Below are 21,691 nucleotides of genomic sequence, written 5' to 3' on the forward strand. Positions count from 1 at the left end.
GATGAGGTACAAATGGCAGTAATTTTGCATATTCGAGGACAGCATATTTTGGATATTTGTGATCATTTTGTATGGGACGCAGATGACGAAAAAACAACAACCCGACAAGGTACTTGAAAAACCTCAGGTTCTGGAATCAGTTAGGTTCTGGAATGTACCGTACCAAGAACTTTTAGACAGCTTCCTAACTGGAAGGATAAAATGATAAGACATAAAATAGTTTTCACAGTTACGAGAAAACCAGGAATGTTTAACCAGAGAAGACAAGTTAACCCTGAACAAAACAACTGGCGAAAGACGGCTCAGGCAGAGAGACTATGAATAAAGTAACCATGGAAATAAAGTACAAACCAGAAGCAAAAGGGAAAGAGATATTGACAGTTAACCTGGGATTGGCAAACTTCGAAATAAACCGTCCTCACCATTTAGGGTAAAGATAGCGTTTCATTTAAGGAATGCAATTTCTGGGAACGCAAACACGAGTTGAAGAAGGAAAATGGTCCGGCCTGTGGCAAAACATGTGACCTGTGCAAAGGGGAAAATAATTTCAAAATGAAATCCATTTATTTAGTGCTAATAGAACGCACGAAGAACAAACAAATTGTCTTAATAACATATAAACCAGTCAGAAAAGTAAAATTTCTGCATTAATGAATGTCAACAATTGTGAAGTGTGTTTCCAGTTAGATAGCGGCGCCGACATGAGCACTATCTGAAAGAAGTATGTTCGTAAAGAACATTCAAGCCGACAACACTAACCGTAAAAATGTGGAATAAGTCACACATGAAACCACTTAGAGAAGCTGATCTGAAAATCACGGACCATGGGGTAAGAAACAACAGGGCCATTCCTAGTTCTTGTTTTAAAAAAAGAAATCTTTTATAAAATTAAAAAGTGTTGATCGGGATATATCTCCAGTTGCCCCTCCCTCTTGTCGGCCCTTCCTAGCATACAAAACCATTCAGCAAATTGGATTTATTGCAGTTAACAGTGACAGATTTACTGCTTTGGTCGACACAACAAAACACGATGATCTAGGGGAAGTAACTCTTACAATCGACAGCGAATTTTCAGCGAAAATATTGCTTTGTAAAATTTAACAAATAATTAGTTGCCCTAGAATGCAAAGTGAAAATGAGAAAAAAGAACTTACGGCATTGCGAATTAAATCCCTAAATAATCGAAGAATTACAGACAAGTCCTAGTAATTTAAAGTCCTGAATAAAATTCAGTACAAGTCCAGAATAAATCCGAAAATTTAAGACCATGACATATCTGTGATAATTTATAGAGTGTTGATGTGTAAACAGTCTTTTGTTGAATCACAGTAACATAATTCCAGGTTTGAATTCAGTATAAATTCCAGTGAATGTCTTTATCCAAGAATTTTATCAGAGCACGTTTGTATTTCCAGAGAAAATAATCACTATAATTCAGTAATTTGAAGAAAAAGATTCCAGCCAGAAATATTTTTTTAAAAATGGACACAACATACAACTTGATTCTGCTAGAACTTAAAGCACGAATGACCAAGTCCTAACAGCTGCAAGATTATGTCACATGTCACAATTTGCGTTTTCTTTAATTAAAAAACAATAATAATAATTTAAAAAAAACATTATCTAATGGAAAATAACATTCTAGAATGATCCTGATGTTTTCAAAACAATAATATGGATTATGTATGATTCACTTAGGAAATTTCAAAACTTTGACCCAAATAAACATATTTACTTCTTCTATTAATAATATTACTGATTTTAAACCCATACATATAGAGAACAATTTAGCTATGCATTAGTTGTTCACAATAATTTTAAAAAAATTAAAAAATCAGTTAGGGTCAAGCTAAGATGGACTTAATTTTGGACAAAGTAAAGTCCAACATACAATGTTACACTAAAATAGCTTGTAATGAAATAAAATAAAACTAACAAACAAACAAAGCAAAATATACTTAACATTTAAAAGAAAACACACTTAAACTTTTGACAATTTGGATGGTGTTTTCACTATTGCAGATGATATAATTGTTGCTGGATGTGGAAGCTCTGAACAAGAAACAAAACTTGACAACGAGAGATAATTGCAAGCGTGTACAAAGGATGCATCGAACGGAATATCATGTTAAATGATGACAAGAAAGTAGAAATCGTTTTTCATAGTCAAAAAATCACCAGTGAAGGAGTCAAAGCAGATCATACTTAGATCAAGGCAATATACGAAATGCCCACACCAACTGATAGTTCTGACTTGAAGAGGAAATGTGACATGGTGTAGTATATGGCAAAATTTCTTCCAAACCATGCAAATGAACTGAAACCGATTCGTCAACTCGCACGTAAAGATTCGATCTGGAATTGGTCTGAAGAATGCGAGGCCGCTTTCAAAAAATTAAGAATAGTATGACCGAAGCACCAGTGCTGGCATATTTTAACGTGCAAGTAGACAGTAGCAAGAATGGACTGGGTGCTATCTTACTTCGGGATGGTGAATTTGCATCGAGGGCACTGCAACCGTTTGAAAAAAAAGTGGGCGCAAATTGAAAAGGAGGCTCTTTCAATGCCTTATGGTTTAGAACGTTACGACCAATATACTCACGGAAGTAAGATCATAATAAAAAATTATCACAAATCGTTAGATGCGATACTAAAGAAGCCTTCAAGCAAAGCCCCAAAACGATTACAAGATATCATGATTAAACTGTTTCGATATGACATCCAATTTAGAGTTGTGAAAGGAATAAATATTGTTTTCGCTGATACCGTAGGTTGAAATTATCTAGAAGCTGTCGACATAGAATATGAAAGACCAAGGATCCCGAACATTATGTTCGACAACTTCCCAGATGCGAGATTGCAAAAAGTCAAGAAAGCAACTTTGGAAGACGCTGATATACATTTACTTATGGAAGTCATTACTGAGGGCTGGCCTGAAACTAGAGACAAAATGCCGTACTCAGCTTTACCATAGTATAATTGCAATATCAGTAGCTGGTAAAGGAAAGTAAAATTTCCATTGGTCAGAATGTCAAAATAAATTGAGTTTATTTCTTATGAACTGTAAGGAGAACTACTTTTCTAAGAATACCCACTTCTATATATAGAGTCACGTGTACAACATAAGATAAACACTGCCATGTAAGGCAGACACGAAGTAAACATTAAAGGAAAACAACATTCTAACAATTTTTTTTATAAATTGAATAAATTTGGCTTCCATTGGTTGAAGGACTGGTATTATGATGACCTTATTACGATCAAGCAGGACAATCCCAAGTGCCAAAATAGTTACGTAACAGAAAACCCCAAACATGTATTACTACGCTCAGTTAAGATTTCTGTTTTAATGGTGCAAACAGAATAACATAACGAATAATTTAAATTTCAATTTTAAGAGTTTAATGTTGTTTTTTTCTGAGTTTATCGTGGTATAAACTGTCAGTTGCCGACTCACACAGCTTACACAACGCCCTTAGGGCGTTATTTGCTGTGTGAGTCGGCAACTGACAGATTATACCACGATAAACTCAGAACAAAAAAAACCCGTTAAACTCTTAATTGATATGTAGAATACCCTTAGCGTTCAAGATAGCATAATTGTCAAAGGAGAGGCAATTGGAATTCCCAAATCATTGAAAAAGGATATGAAAAATCCTCTCCACAGCGCTCATTTACGCTACGATCGTATGATGAGGCGAGCTAGAGGAAAGATGTTTTGCCCAGGAATGGCAGGAGAAATTAAACAAACGATTTAATCATGTGAGGAATACAAACCTAGAAACCAACGAGTGCCACTTTTACAGCACAGTGACGGAGACGAAAGTTGGAATCGGGTGAGATATCCAATACAACCACCACTGTGGCCGTCTTACAATTTTTATTATTGCTAATCCCTCTGAACAGATAGTCATATCATCGTGTGACTTTCACCAGAAAACTTCTTACGATATCTGAAATTGTGCCGATCGAAAATCCAATATGACCATCACAGTGGCCGTCTTAAAAAAAATGTATTGCTAATCCTCCTGAATGGATAGTCATATCATCGTGGGGCTTTCACTAAAAGACTTCTTACGATGTTGCTCTAATGTGCAACATGCCGATCATTGCGGCCATGTTGGAAATGTTGTTATTAATACACCCCATTAAATGGTCGTATCACTATGAGTATTTTTAAACCTAAACAGCTTATTGGACCTGCCAAAATGGTTATCTTGAAAATATTGTTATCACTATATTTTCCGAATGAATGCTGTAATATCAGGTAAGTATTACAAAGTAATTCAAATTAATTTTACCCCTCAAAAGTAAGGACATGAGATGTTGTTTAGCTGTATTTCAATTTTGAACAACTTCGGCAAAAACAAGATATTGTGTTGGGATATATGTATGATTTGGAACGAAAGTCATGTAACTAAGTTCTCACCAAATCTGATCAAATTTGGCTTAACTATTCTGGAGAAGAACTTGAGAATTGAGTTTTCTTTACCTGGTTGCTATGGAAGTCACCTTGTTGGTAGATGAATCCTCTCGAGCATTTTTCTGCTTGAGCGTGTCCTCCTATGAAACATTCGTACAAAGTCTGATACAAACTGGCTTAGCCTTTCTGGAGAAGATAAAGATAGGTGATCCACCTAGTGCCTATGAAAGCCGTACCGATGCTTGAGAGCCAGCCAGGAATCAAATCTGGTTTGACCAGCAGTAGCAGGGAGGGTGAACAGACTATTTTTAGGAGAGTCTATTTGTGAAATTAACCCTTCCTATGAAAATGACACACAAGCATCAATAACACTAAACCGGGGCTACATAGCGGCTTAGCGCAATTTTGTTATTGACCTTTGTGTGTGTCCTCGTTCATTACCCTGTTGGTCGTCACCCTTTGTGTGTGAAAAACAAACGCGGTCAGGTGGCGTAATTAAATCATTTGTAAATTAATAATAATGAGTGATTCTGCGCTAACTATGGAATCTCGCACATCTAAACTAGCTCAACAGCAATTAGATGCAATTAACAAATATCTCACCGTCCGTGATTCTGTCAAGAAACAACTGCAAGTGCGACCACCACCCCGGCATGGATATCGTGATAGAGATAGGTATTTAAAACCCGAACATGTTAAAACTCTAAAATCTGCTGATTATGTTAGGGATGTACATAGTGTCGCTTTTGATCTTTCGCAGATCAGATATCAGGAAGCTGTTAATTAGCTTAACTTTTTTAACCAGGCAGTAGATGAGTTTATTGAACGAACAAAGCAAGAAAGAGAACGAAAAGAAGAAGAAATGAAGAAGCATCTTGAACAAGCAAAAGCAGAAAGAAAATCATCGTCATGAGCAAGGAATAAAAAAGCAGACAACGTCTCAGGAAAGGAGGAAGAAGGAGCAGCCGGAAGTTGTATTGCTACTCGAGGAAGTGGCCTTATTACCTCATGCCCCGTAACGTCCTTGCCGATGTTGATAGACTGGAAATTCTTATTAGCGGAAGAAGAACCGGCAATAATTCCCCAGAAATCATTAATGAAGCAGCTGCTGTTTGTCAGAGATGATTTACAGGCGGCATCATGAAAATTAATGTTTATCAGTTCCTCACTGACGAAATTGTTGATTACTGCAGTGATTGATTCAATTAGATAATTGACAAGGATATAAGATGATGGTACATAATGGTCCGTATGGATTTGTACTAGTCAGGGTGATAAATTCACGATTACCAACATATAAATTTACCTACTTAGATGGACTCGGAGATGTTGTTCATTGTCTATTCCGAAGTATAGCCCCATTAGCAATACCAACTGCAGATGTACTGGGAATGAAAGCTATTGACGTTGTTCATGATAAAAGGTAGTGGTACTGTTGGTGATGTTGCTAGTAAAGCATTCTCAGCAATAAAGGATAGACTAGCACGATTAATTTGCAGATCGCCACCAGTAAAACTAGAGCTAGTAAAATTGCCCAGCACCGAAGTTATGTCTGCAAACGTCAGTAAAATAATAAATCAAGCTGCAAATGAACGGTTGAAAGAATTAGCTGATGAAAAACTCGGAACATAACTGTAAGTCTAATAGCGGGAAGTTGTCTTTGTGTACAGCAAATATAATAAAATGTTCAAGCGTGCATCTTATCCAACATTGGACATGGACGCACCTGTGCTTAAGGATGAATCAGTGCGTGATTATCAGTATTATTCGTATGATGCGCGTGTACACGATGCACGTGAAAGAATCGAATTACAAGTTCAGGATACGAGCAGACATTTCTTCCCCGCTGAGGCATTCTTTGAGGTAGAAGGTAGAATTTTAAAAGTAGGTAATACACGATACGGTGATAGAGTTGGTTTTGTTAATATTGGCGTCATGGCGTTATTTAACAGTGCCACATACATGAGTAACGGAAAGAATTTTGAGTCATTTCTCAAAAGAGTTGACGTTGCTACGACGATACATGGTATTGCAAGATAGAACATTATATCATTTCTCACCGGAACACTTGGATTTGTTCAGACAATCAGTCGTTGATATACACTTCCGAGCTCCTGTAGCACGACTGCCCGCTGATGGTTATAGAGCAATCGCTATTATACTGTTAGACAAAACAATGCTGCTTGAAGGCGTTGGTGGACGAATGAGATTATTTGATGCCCCAGCGGAAAACATGTAACCACATCACTTGTGATCCATTGAACGATTATTAATTAAATCACTAATATCATATTGTCACGTTAATGTTAATCTGACTCCTGGTCAGATTAAAAAGCTACACTCAGCATCGAAAACGAATTGTGGAATTAAAAACAAATAGCTGAAATCAGCAACGTTGCAAAGCCAAAATAAATTGTCACTGACAGAACGTCAACTCAGGCACTTCAATGACGCCAAGCGATCAAACACCGGTGTTAGACTTTTTCTTTTTGCGGGTGCCATTAAAGACACAGCCAAGACGGGTGGTATAATTTCATTTCTTGCATCTATACCGGCGCTTATGGCCACTCAAAGCAGCCGCACTTGGTGCTGCTGGAACGGCCGATATGAGGGCATTAAAGAAAGCTACAGGCCAAGGACTAAAAACTTTCAAAACGAGGGCAGGTCTAAGACTGACAGATTAACAGACATCTTACAAAGAGCATTTCAAACAGACACAACTAACTAGAAGCACATTATACTAAGAGAACTTCAAGCAGCCAATACTAGATATAAATAAATCTTACCAAGAGCATTTACAACCGCCAATACTAGACATAAAGACATCTAGTATTGGTTGTTTGAAATGGTCTTAGTTACATGTATTTCTCTCTGGTATTTACAGTTTGAAATGCTCTTAGTAAGATGTCTTTCTATCTAGCATTTGTTGTTTGAAATGCTCTTAGGAAGACGTATTTCGATATAGTTTTGTCTGTTTGAAATGATCTTAGTAAGATGTCTTTCAATCAAGAATTTTGCGTTTGAAATACTTTTAGTAAGATGCTTCTTCTAGTTTTGTATGTTTTAAATGCTCTTAGTAATATGTATTTATATCTACTATGGCTGTCTGAAATGCGATAAGATGTCATTCTATCTAGTATTGGTCGTTTGAAATGCTTTTAGTAAGATGCTGCTTCCATCTAGTTTTGTCAGTTTAAAATGCTCTTAGTAAGATGCTTTTCGATCTGGTATTGTCTGTTTGAAATGCCGGTAGTAAAATGTCTTTCTATCTAATATTGGCAGTTTGAAATGCACTTATTAAGATGTCTTTCAGTCAAGCAGTTTGCTGTTGTAATGGTTTTAGTTAGATGAATATTCTAATATTGGTTGTTTGAAATGCTCTTATAAAGATGTCTTTCGATGTAGTATTGGATGGTTTAAATGCTTTTTGTAAGAAGTATTTATGTCTAGTATTGTCAGTTTGAAGTTTTCTTTCTATCTACTATTGGCTGTTTGAAATGCTCTTTGTAACAGGTCGTTCTATCTAGTATTGGCTGTTTGAAATGATTTTAGTAAGACATCTTTCTATCAAGCATGTGGCGTTTGAAATGATTTTAGAACTTCGCTTCTTCTATCTAGTATTATATCTTTGAAATGCTCTTAGTACGATGTCCTTCGATATAGTATTGTCTGTTTGGAATGCTAGTAATAAGATGCCTTTCTGTATAGTACTTTTTGTCTGAAATGATTTTAGTAAGATGTTTCTTTTGTCCAGTATTGGCAGTTTGAAATGCTCTTAGTAAGATGTCTTTCTATCTAGCATTCGCTGCTTGCAATGCTCTTAGTAAGATTTCTTAGTCTCTGGTATTGTATGTGTGAAATCAGCTTAGTACGATATCATTCTATCTAATATTGGCTGTATGAAATGCCTTTAGGAAGATGTCTCTCCTGTCTAGTATTGACTGTTTGAAATGCTCTTAGTTAAATGTCTTTCTATCTAATTACGGCTGTTTGAAATGGTCTTAGTAAGTTGTCAGTCGCTCTAGTTTTGGCTGTTTGAAATGCTTCTAGTAATATACTTCTCTCTAGTATTGGCTGTTTGAAATCCTCTTAGTAAGAAGTCTTTCGATATAGTATTGTCTGATTGAAATGTTCCTTGCAAGAATTATTTCTATCTGGTATTGGCTGCTTGAAGTTCTCTTTCTATTTAGTATAAGCTGTTCTTAACACTCTTAGTAATGACGTTGGATATGATACTGTCTGTTTGAAATGCGAGTAGTAAGATGTCTTTCTTTGTAGTATTTCGTGTTTGAAATGGTTTCATTAAGATGTTTCTTCTTTCTAGTAATGGCTGTTTGAAATGCTCTTACCAAGATGTTCTTATAACTAGTATTGGCTGCTGGAAGTGCTCTTAGTAGCATGTATGTGTCTTTAGTATTGGCTATTTTAAATGCTCGTAGTAAGATGTTTTTCGATATAGATTTGTTGTCTGAAATGCAGGTAGCAAGATGTCATTCTGTATAGTATTTAATATTTGAAATGCTTTTAGTAAGATATTTCTGCTATCTAGTATTGACTGTTTGAAATGCTCTTAGTTAGATATCTTTTTATCTAGTAGTTGATGTTTGAAATACTCTTAGTACGAAGTCTTTCTGTCAAATATTTAATGCTTGAAATACTGTTAGTACGAAGTCTTTCTGTCAAATATTTAATGTTTGAAATGCTCTTAGTACGAAGTCTTTCTGTCAAATATTTAATGCTTGAAATACTGTTAGTACGAAGTCTTTCTGTCAAATATTTAATGCTTGAAATGCTCTTAGTACGAAGTCTTTCTGTCAAATATTTAATGTTTGAAATACTGTTAGTACGAAGTCTTTCTGTCAAATATTTAATGCTTGAAATACTCTTAGTACGAAGTCTTTCTGTCAAATATTTAATGCTTGAAATGCTCTTAGTAATATGCTTCTTCTATTTAGTATTGTAAGTTTGAAATGCTCTTATTAACATGTCTGTCTTTCTAATATTGGCTGTTTGAAATGCTCTTGGTAAGATGTCTTTCTCTCAAGCGCTTGGCTTTGAACTGCTTTTATTAAGATGCTTCGTCTATCTAGTATTGTCTGTTTGGAATTCCCGTAGTAAGATGTCATTATATCTATCATTGGCTGTTAGAAATGCTCTTAGTAAGGTGCTTCTTCTATCTAGTATTGACTGTTTTAAATGTTTTTAGTAAGATGCCTTTTGATCTACTATTGTCTGTTTCATATGCTCGTAGTAAGATGAATTATTTCTAGTATTGGCAGCATGAAATATGGTTTGTGAGATGTCTTTCTTCCTATTTGACATTCTTTAAGTAAGATGTTTCGTCTATCTATTATTGGATATTTAAAATGTTCTTAGAAAGCTGTTGACCAATATTAGCTATTTGATGAACTCTTAGTAAGATGTGTTTCTATCAAGAATTTGAATCTTGCAATGTTTTTGTTAAATTGCTTTTTCTATCTAGTATTAGCTGTTTGAAATGCTCGTAGTAAATTATCTTTCGATCTAGTAGTATTGGCTGTTTGAAATGCTCTTAGTAAGATGTCTTTCTTTATAGTATAGACATGTTGAAATGCACTTAGTAAGATGTCTTTCTATCATGCATTTGGCATTTGTAAGGCTTTTAGTAAGATGCTTCTATCATGCATTTGGAGTTTGTAAGGCTTTTAGTAAGATGCTTCTTCTATATAGTATTGCCTGTTTGAAATGGTCTAGGTAATATGTCTTTCTATCTAATATTGGATGTTTGCAACCATCTTAGTACGATGTATTTCGAGTATGGGCTGATTGAAATACTTTTAATAAGATGTTTATTGAATCTAGTGTTGTCTGTTTGAAATGTTTTAGTAAGATGTCTTTCTATCTAATATTGGCTATCTGAAATGCTCTTAGTAAGATGACTTTCAATCAAGAATTGTTCGTTTGAAATGCTTTCAGTTAGATTCCTTTTATCTGGTATTGGCTGTATGAACTGCTCTTAGCAAGATTTCTTTCGATCTAGTATTTTCTGTTTGCAAAGCATTTAAACACCAAATACATTACAGAAAGATATCTTAAAAACACGATTTCAAACAGACAATACTATATCGAAAGATATCTTACTAAGAGCATTTCAAACAGACAATATTAAAAAGAAATACATTCTACTAAGAGAACTTCAAGCAGCCAGTGCTACCTAAAACTATTTATTACTAAGGGCATTTCAAACAGCCGATACGAGATAGAAGAAGCAACTTACTTAAAGCATTTCAAACACCAAATGCTTGATAGACAGACCTCTTACTAAGAGCATTTCAAATAGTCAAGATAGCTTGCTTCTCTTAATTTTTGTAGCGCATTGTCTAATACAATTCCAACTATCTCCCCTATTGAAGTCAGTTGAAATATCAAATCAAAACAGTTCAGGTATGTGACAAAAGTTTGGACTGTCCCTAATTTTCTTCCCAAATTCCCTAACGTTAGTAAATCTTGAAGACCATTTATGTAGTTAGAGAAGAGCATATGTCAAAAGGTTACAGTAAGTGAGATTCCAAAGGAAGATATATATCGCGTTTACGTCTTCAAGAGATAAATACATTGGTTGAATTAAAGCAGAGCAACACCAAACCCCAAATGCTATTCGGTAATTTTTACAAAGGTCTTCAAATTTTCTTCCCAAATTGGGTCTGTTTTTATATCACCTCAAAACTTTTCAGGCATAAGACGAACGTTGGTTCTTATGCTAAAGCTATTGAAATGCTCTTGAAATGCGTCTAACTCCAGAACAGAATTGGAACAATATGTAAAGAGCTACAGTCTTCATTTAAGAAGACTTCTTATTCCTAAAGAAAATCTATATCTCGTTAACAGTTTCAAGTGTTAAAATGATTAGAATAGTTATAGGGGAGCAACAGCATGACCTCTAACCCTTAAAGACGATTAAGGTATATAAATCTTTTTTGCTTCTCTTAATTATTGCAACGTATTGGCTATTACGTTTCCAATGATTTCCTCTATTGGGGTCAGTTGAAAAATCAGATCAAAACAGTCCAGGTATGTTACATACGTTACGACGTATCCTAATTTTCTTCCAATATTCCCTAACGCTCGTACATCTTGAAGACCATTTGTATAGCTAGCGAAGAGCATTTACCAATCGGTTACAGAAGTAAGATTGCAAAAGAAGATATGTAACGCGATTACGTCTTCAAGAGATAAATGCACTGTACGAATTATAGTAGAACAACAGCAATCCCAAAATGCCCTTTGGCAATTTTTACAAAAGTCTTTCAATTTTCTTCCCAAATCGGGTCAGTTGACATAATACCTAAAACAAAATCTTCAGGCATAAGACGAACGTTGTTTCTTATGCTAAATGTTTTCAATTGCTCTAAGCTCCAGAAGACCATTGGATCAGTTTGCGAAGATCTTTATTCTTCATTTGAGAAGAATCCCTATTCCTAAGAACGATCTGTGTCCTGTTCACATTTTCAAGTGTTAAAATCATTAGAAGAGTTATACATGAGCTACAGCATAATCTAAAACACGTATAGACGATAACGGTATAGAAATATTGCTTGCTTCACTTAATTCTTGTAACGTATTGGCTAAGACGTTTCCTATGACCTCTTCTATTGGAGTCAGTTGAAATATCAAATCAAAACAGTTCAGGTATGTGACAAACGTTAGTACTTATCTTAATCTTCGACGAAATTCCATAACGCTCGTACATCATGAAGAGGATTTATACAGTTAGCGAAAAGCATTTGCCAATTGGTTACAAGATGTAAGATTCCAAAGGAATATATGTATTTCGTTTACATCTTCAAGAGATAAATGCACTGGAAGAATTATAGCAGAACAATAGGAATCCCCAAATACTTATAAAACTCTTCCAATTCTGTTTACAAATGCGATGAGTTGAGATATTACCTATAAAAAAAACTCTTCTAGCATAAGACGAACGTTGGTTCTTATGCTAAAGCATTTGTAATGCTCTTGAAATTCTATTAACTCCAGATGAGCAATGAAAGAGTTTCCAAAAAGCTTTAGTAAAAGATAAAGAAGAATTATTATTCCTAATGAAGATTTGTATCAATCAATCATTTTAAAGAGTTAAAATTATTGGAAGAGATATAGTGGAGATACGGCATAAACACTAACCCTTAAAGACGATAACGGTATATAATTCTTGCTTGTTTGACTTAATTAAATCAAGGTATTTGCCAATATGTTTCCAATGATCTCCCGTATTGGCGTCATTTGAAATATCAAATCAGTATATATCAATTATGTGACAAACATTAGGACGTATCCTAATTTTCTTCCAAAATTCCCTCACGCTTGTAAGTGTTAAATAACATTTATATATTTAGCGAAGAGCATTTGCCAGTAGGCTAAAAGAAGTAAGACTAAAAAGGAAAATATGCATCTAGTTTACGTGATCAAGCGCTAAATGCACTGAAAGAATTACAGCAGAGCAAAAGCAATCCCCAAATGCTCTTTGGAAATCCTTACAAACGTCTTTCGATTCGCTTCGCAAATTCGGTCACTTGACATATTATCTCAAACTCTTCAGGCATAAGACGAACATTGGTTTCTATCCTAAAGATTTTGAAGTGCTCCTGAAATGATCTTAATCCCAGAAGCGCATTGGAAGAGATTTCCGAAGCGCTTTAGTCGTAGTTTAAGAAAAAGTATTATTCCTAGCGAAGATCTGAGTACCGTGTACATTTTCAAGTGTAAAAATGTTTGGAAGAGTTATAGTGCAGTTACAGCATAATAACTTACCCTTAAAGACGATAATGGTATACAACTCTTGCTTTCCTAGCTTAATTCTTGTGACTCATTGATTAATATGTTTCCAAGTATCTCCCGTATTGTAGTCAGTTGAAATATCAAATCAAAACAGTTCAGGTATGTGACAAAGGTTTGGTCTTGTCCTAATTTTCTTAGAAAATTCCCTGACGATCGTAAATCTTGTAGAGCATTTATATAGTTAGCGAAGAGCATTTGCCAAAGGATAACAAGAAGTAAGAATCCATAGGAATATGTTTGGCTATAACGTCTTCAAGAGATAAATGCACTAGAAGAATTATAGAAGAGCAAAAACAATCCCCAAATGCCCTCTGATAAATCTGACAAACGTCTTCCAGTTCTCTTCCCAAACCGAGTCAGTTGTCATATTACCTTAAAAACTCTTCAGTCAAGATGAACGTTGTTTCCTATGCGAATCTTTTGAAATGCTCTTAAATCCAGAAGAGCATTGGAACAGTTTGCAAAGAGCTTTAGTCGTCATTTAAGAAGAATTCTTATTCCTAAGGAATATCTGTATCTCGCTAATATCTTCAAGTGTTCAAATGATTGGAAGAGTTATAGTGGAGCTACAGCAAAATCTCTAACCATTAAAGACGATAAACGTATATAAATCTTGATTGCTTCACTTAATTCTTGTAACGAAATTCAGAAACGATTTAAATTGAGCTCCTCTATTGGAGTCAGTTGACATGTCAAATCAAAACAGTCCCTGCATGTGACAAAAGTTAGGACTTATCCTAATTTTCTTTCAGAATTCCCTAACTCTCGTAAATCTTTAAGACCATTTATATAGTTAGCGAAGAGCACTTGCCTTTAGGTTACAAGAAGTAAAATTCCAAAGGAAGATTTTCATCTGGTTTACGTCTTCAAGAGCTGATTACTCTGGAAGAATTATAGCAGAGCAACAGCAGTCCCCAAATACCATTTGGTAACTCTTACAAAAGTCTTCCAATTCTCTTCGCAAATTGGGTCAGTTTCCATATTACCTAAAAACTCTTCTGGCATAAGACGAACAATGGTCCTTATGCTGAAGCTTTTGACATGATCTCGAAATGCTTTTAAATCCAGAAGAGCATTGGAACAGTTTGCGAAGAGCGTTAGTCGTCATTTAAGAAGAATTCTTATTCCTAAGGAAGATCTTTATCTCGTTAACATTTGGAAGTGTTGAATTGATTGAAAAAGTTATACTGTAATTACAGCACAATCTCTAACCCTTCGATGTGATAAAAGTATATAAATCTTGCTTGCTCCACGTAATTCTTGTAAAGTAATGGCTAATACATTTTAAATTATCTCCTCTACTGGAGTCAAATGAAATGTCAAATCAAATCAGTTCTGGTATGTGCCAAAAGTTAGGACTTATCCTAATTTTCTTCCGAAATTCCCTGACGCTCGTAAATCTTCAAGAGCATTTATATAGTTTGCAAAGACCATTTGTCAATATGTTACAAGAAGAAAGATTCCAAAGGACGATATTCATTTCGATCACGTCTTCAAGCGCTAAATGCACTGGAAGAATTATAGCAGAGAAACCGCAATCCCCAAATGCCGTTTGGAAACTCTCACAAAAGTATTCCAATTCTCTTCCAAATCGTGTCAGTGAAGATATTACCTTAAAACTCTTCTGGTATAGGTCGAACGTTGGTACTTACGCTAAAGCTTTTGAAATGGTCTTGAAATGCTATTAACTACAGATGAGCAATGGAAGAGTTTGTGAAGAGCTTTTGTAGTCATTAGAGACGAATTCTTATTATTCCTAATGTAGATCTATATCAATTAAACATTTTTAAGTGTCAAAATCATTGGAGTAGATGCAGTGGAGCTGCTGCATAATAATTAACCCTTAAAAACGATAACGGTATATAATTCTTGCTTGCTTCACTTAATTCATGTAAAATATTGGATAATTCGTTTCCAATGATCTCAAAACTATTGGAGTCAGTTGCAATTTCAAATCAGCAAAGTTCAGGTATGTGGCAAAGGTTTAGACTCATTTTAATATTCTTCCAAAATTCACTGACACTCGTAAATCTTGAATAGCATTTACATGTATATAGTTAGCGAAGAGCACTTGCCAATAGGTTACAATAAGTAAGATTCCAAAGGAAGATATGCATCTCGTTTACGTCTTCAAGAGCGAAATGCACTGGAAGAATTATAGCAGTGCAACAGCAATCCCCATATGCCGTTTGGTAACTCTTACAAAAGTATTCCAATTCTCTTCCCAAATTGGGCCGGTTGACATATTACCTCAAAACTCTTCCGGCATAAGAGAAACGTTGGTCCTTATGCTAAAGCTATTGAAATTCTCTTGAAATTCTATTAACTCCATATGAGCATTGGAAGAGTTTGCGAAGAGCTCTTGTCGTCAATAAAGAAGAATTCCTATTCCTAAGGTAGATCTGTATCACTTAAACATTTTTAAGTGTTAAAATCATTGGAAGAGATGTCATGGAAGTAGTAAGGGGGGACACCCTACGTACAATGGGAATTAGCATTACAGAGACCCCTGGGGCACTCTACGTACAATGGAAATTTAACATGGCGAAAAATCGTGGGACACTCTACGTACAAGGGGAATTTAACATGGGAATAAATCGTGGGTCACTCTACGTACAAGGGGAATTTAACATGGGGAATAGAGTTTGGGCTTGTTTAGGGACAAGGGGAATGGAACATGGGATTTTTTTTTTAAAAAAAGTTTTTTAAAAAAGGGGTAGGCAATTGAAAGGCTATCTCTTTTCGAGAAATATGGCTGGCCCTGAAAAGGGCCTTTGGGTTTTTCTTCTTCTTCTTCTTTTAACTTCTTAACTTTTTCCACCATCCTCTTATTTTGTCCATCATTCCTTTCTTCTTTTTCTATTCTGTTTCTGGTATCCAGTCCGGGTGACCCATGGCTCGGAACTTGGCCTGTATTTTCATCCAGTTGTTATTCAGTTGGTCGAATTCTAATTTCTTCTTCTTATTCTGTTCTTCCTTTCTTTCTTTAGTCCACCTTTCCTTTATGTTTTCTACTTCTTGGGTCATCACTTGTTTCATTATTTCTTCTCCTTTTTTCAACCTGTTCAGTCCCCTCTTCATATATGACAACTCCGTCCAATACACTATATGTTCTAGGAAGCACCGGACTTGGATGACATAATCCAGTGCTTCCTTCAAACTCCCCACTCTTACATAAGGTGGGTCAATTAATCCTCTTGATTTGTTGACTTCATCTTCTATCATTCCTTCTATTATATGTCTGGCTGTCTTTATAAGTTCGACTTGACTGGTTACCAAGTGTTCTTTATCTTCATACTCCCATTCCTTTTGTATCCTTTCTATAGCATATTCTGCATCTATTATCCAGAAATAGATATGCCTCAATTGATTAAATAAATCAGTCACTTGCGTCATCTTGTCTAGATTATTCTTTGTAGAATGGTTTGAACGACGAATACTGTGGGTTCTTATACGAAAAGCGCGTACGTGAAGGAAAACATCCCCCTAAAAACATAAAATTGATCTTACCTAGATCATGACCAAACAACGCGCGGACGTGAAGGAAAACATCCCCCTACTTTTTCATTCATATACTATAACCCAAACTATACTCTCCACATTTACTAAGAAATAATAAAGAAACCCATAATCTACTATTCGCACAAACATACCTGAACTCTTACAAACTCAAACACACAAACACATACCCTCACACTATCTTAAAAAAGAGTTAGTGTTTATATTCACACTACTCTACCTACACATTGGCAAATTAATAGTTATTTCTTTTCTAGAGTATTGGGTAGCCCTGAAAAGGGCTGTTTTTTTGTTTGGAACTTCATGGACACCTGGTTAATGGTGGCACCTTCCAGGCCTGGCGCCACATACACATCTTATCCCCCAGTTACTTTTTACCTTTTGGGGGGAGAGAGCAGAGGCAGGATATGTCGCTTCAGAATCCCAATTTTCGCTCTCTGGGATTCTGAAATTTCTTCTTCTCTCCTTTTCCTCCTCCTCTTCTTTGTTTCTTCTCTCCTCTTTGTATCTTCTTTCCTCTTCTTCTTTATATCTTCTCTCCTCCTCTTCTTTGTTTCTTCTTTCCTCCTCCTCCTCTCTTATCCTTCCCTCCTCGACAATGGCTTCCGCGGCCAGTTCATTTAATATGCGCCTGGCATATCCCAGATGCACATGAAGTTCCAACAGTTTCTCCAGTCTCGTGTTCATTTTTGGTGTTGATCAATCAACAAGGGTAGCTGGACTGCCGAACGAGTTTCAATTTATAGTGAAAGCGCGGACGTGATGGAAAACATCCCTCTAAAAACATAAAATTGATCTTACCTAGATCATAACCAAAAACAACAATGCGCGGACCTAAAAGAAACACTCACTCACTTTTTTATGCTACCCATCACTATTTTAAAATTTTTTATAAATCACTTCAATAGACTATCCACATACGCAAAGCAATCCAATCTAACCCCAATTATACACCTCAAACACCAAAAAAACATGATTTTAATCTACTATCCATACCAACGTACGTGAGCACTTACAAACACACACACAAACACATACACTCTCACTATCTTAAAAAAGAGTTAGTGTTTATATTCACACTACTCTACCTACACATTGGCAAATTAATAGTTATTTCTTTTCTAGAGTATTGGGTAGCCCTGAAAAGGGCTGTTATTTTTTGTTTGCTATGGCATTCTTTTTTAGTTTCTAAGAATGCGATGTCCTCTGAGGATAGACTTTCTGGCGATAGGTCTGCTTCTTCGGAAAGAGAAGAAGAACTCTTTGGTGTCGATACGACAATCGACAAAGCCTCTGTCAGCTTCAGGTTGCTGCTGCTGTTGTTGTTGTTGGTGCTGCTGTTGCTGCTGTCTCTGAAGTCTGTACTTCTCTGTCCATTCTTCTTTTTCCCTGTTCATTTCTTCTCTGAAGAGCTCTTCTATCAGATCTTCAGTGATTTTTAACATTCTCACATTCTCTATTTCTTCTGGCTTCGGTATCAGACTGTGTCTGACCCTATGCAAATTCACGTAGGCTTCGTTGAGTTTAGCTAGTTTGGAGCACATCTTCTTAGGAGGATGAGTCCACAATGGATGGTTAGACTGGAAACAGCCCCTGGTTCTTAAAGTCAAAGCGCGGACGTGAAGGAAAACATCCCCCACACGGTTTTCGAGCCGCAACGTTCAGTGAGTGTCATGAGAGGGATAGTAAGAAATGAAAGAGCATCAATCCAACATTCTTATAGCTAAACAAACGACAAAGGCATTTTTTTCAAAACACAACATTTTTTATTCAAAAAATCACTTAACACTAAACAACAACTCTAACATTTTTAACAATAAGCCAACATGATAACATCAAACAATTTTTTTTCAAATCACAAACATTTTTTTCTCAATTAACAATCTACTTTAAACAGGGCTGACAACATTGTGAATGAAATTGTGATTTCCACTGTTGGAAATCATTAGGCCATTGATGGACACTACGTTTCCTAGCTTGAGACAAAAGATAAGCATAATGGTCACAAAACCATCGATCTACTTTCACATCGTTTCTAGCAGAAGAACGAGGATCAAAATGAGTCACTAAATGTTCTAAGGAATAGCCCAGGCTGCGATGATGCAGAAAATACACACAATATTTTCCACACACCAAGGAATCTGTGCCTTGTAATTTCACATTATTGAATCGGGTAGTCTGAGCATTTCGTCTCATAAAGTCAATGATATCGTCTTCCAAAGGGGGCAATCCGTACGAATCGAAATATTCCACACATCCTTCTTGAGGAAAGTAGACGGCTACCCAGTGGGTTCCTGGGAGATGACTGTCGTCCGTGTTGATCACGTAAGCTTGATGGTCTTTAGGTTTGCGATGAGGGAGTTCATCTTTAGCACAGACGACAGGATTCCAAGAAGCTGTATACGAACTGTGGTTCAAAAGGTAATAAAGTTCCCAGGTATCCATTGATTTGTGTGTGCTTTTTTCTTCTTCACAGGTAATAATAAGTCGTCAATTCGATCCTGACTTTTTGCTTGAAAATGTCTGACGAATAAACGGTTATTCGTTCTGTTTCCTCACTCTGATTCAGGAGAGCTTCGATACGATGGATCTCTTGAGTGGTTAATGGTGGACAAGAATGTTCACGCAAGTCTTTATACCACTGATGCAACACGTCTTTGTTCGAGATGAGACTCCAAGCTTCGTCCAGATACTCGTCCAATTTTTCTTCTTGACTCAGCATCAGACATTTATCGTGTTGAATTTGACTGGGATGATCGTTTTGACATCCATAACAATTTTTCTTGATCAATTCCGTCATTTTTTTCCACCAAGTGTTTGGCAAAACAGGAGACTAAATGGGCTTCTTGTTCTGGCCATCTTGACTTCATCATGATCACTTCTTCCACAGTCTCCTCACATTTCATGTCCAAAGTTTCTTCACTAGGTAAAGAGGGATAACAGTCTTCCATAGCTTCTAATAGTCTAGAATGACTTCTCTCAAACTGTTGATTTCTATGGTATTATCGAATTCTGCATACAGGATGACGTTCACTGTCTCTTTCAGTGGTTCTGTAAACTGAAGTTCCACACGAATCTGGCCGGATTTTATAGGGTGGAAATGTCCCTCGTCGCTGCCTTGGTCTGGAGTGATATCGAAAGCCCACAAAGCATAGCCTCCGTCATAATCGTCGTACGTAATGCCGTGACTGGTGTTGGTTCCTAACTGTCCCGTGGCTTCGTACAGGGACAAGTACGACCTCAAGTAATTCTTCTTGTCAAAGTCGGGTTCGAAAGGTCGGGTACACAAGGTCTTGCCATCGCGACTGACTTCAATCTTGGACACTTTGTAATGATGAAAGTTGAAAGGATTTTTAAGGAAGGCTCCGTTGAAGGCTTCATTCTCGACCATACCAAGGATTAAACGTTTGGGTAACTGTCCTTGGAACAGATGATCTTCGATCATGGATCGCTGTCCCATAGGAATGGTGAAGGTTTTCACTTCCACGCGTCGTATGGGATACTTGGCGGTCGTTCTGCTCAACGTCTGACTGATGTCGTTTCCCACTTTAGGTAACACTTCCACACGGCGTACGTAGAGTCTGGCCTCCTCGATTTTGGTTTTGGGATTGCCACCACTAGTAGCATCAGCATCAGCCAACAAATGGAAAGCGGCACTGCTACGATTCAGTCTCAGGCGGACATTCACCCCGTTCAGCAAATACTTTTCTTGCAACCACATGTCCAGATGTAAACGATCCATCAGTTCTAAACTTTGGTTGGGTCCAAGGATTCTCTTTCTTCGTTCTACAAATCCCTCATTGGTGGTTGTTTTTGATTTGGGGTCAGGTTCAAGCTCTTTTTCATTAAATTCGCCCGCTTCGTCAGGTTCCCATAGCACGCAGGCATTGAGATGAGTGTTCTTGGCGTCTATTCCGTACGTCAAGAGATTTTCCAGGTAGGCACGGTAAGGGTAAGTATCCATGCTGATACTGACCAGTTTGTTATTCAAGTACAAGTCCACTCCACTGAACAAGGAATGCATGAAATTGTTGACGGGAGCTACTTTCTCGTTACCGTCTATATCACTTCCAGTCTTATCTTGAACTTTGACTTCAAGTACAAGTAACTGCTATTCAGATCGATGTAATCTTCGGGCTGTCCTTTGATTTCAAACTCGATGGGAGCGGAATCGGTCAATGAGGAGACGGGGTGAAATTCCACCCATTGGGATTCTTGCATGGTCATCATGGTGGGGGGCATGGCAAACAGATCCAGTTCCTTCATGGAACAGGCGCAAGACTCTCGGTGCATCATTTTGTTCTGTTCTTTCTCAATAATCGAAAACGTCTAAGTCTCGAACGGTTCTTCTTTTCTTGGCCTTTCTCGCTTGAAGTCTGGTGAAAGGGTGTTTTCTTCGTCGTCTCTTTCTGCCTTGTCCTTGCTGAATGCCTGACTCGGTAGCGTGCAGGGCATTTATAGGTGTGTCTCGTCGGCCTAAAATGTCTTTGCCCGTTTGCATCAAGACATTTTTGCCAGCCCTCATGAAGGCTTCTTTAGGTTTTGTTTGTCGATGATGACATTTTGGAGAAATTCTTTGCCTTGCGTCAGTGCCGCATCTTTCAAGGCGTGCAATCCGCGTGTCACCATCGGTTTCAACACCGGGTCCACCGAACGAAAGGCTGATTTTAACATGTCTCCTAAACCGTGTCCTCGCTGTCGAGCATCCCCTCGGTACACTGGATACATGACTTACTTACGAGTCGTGAGAGAACCGTTTTCGAAAATGGAGTTTCACCGTGACTTTTCCTTTGGTGAATGAAATATTTTGTCCCAAATCTCCTTCTTAGTAATGTTGACCGTGTCCAAATAAGACTTGCTGAGAGGCAAATAGTGAGGATGTACAAATTCGCGGTGAACGTGGTAAGTGTTTCCACCTTCCTCGTCAGCGTTCGT

This window comes from Sinohyriopsis cumingii, chromosome 1 (genome assembly GCF_028554795.1).
Source record: "Sinohyriopsis cumingii isolate HCF-2022 chromosome 1, ASM2855479v2, whole genome shotgun sequence".
NCBI lineage: Eukaryota > Metazoa > Mollusca > Bivalvia > Unionida > Unionidae > Sinohyriopsis > Sinohyriopsis cumingii.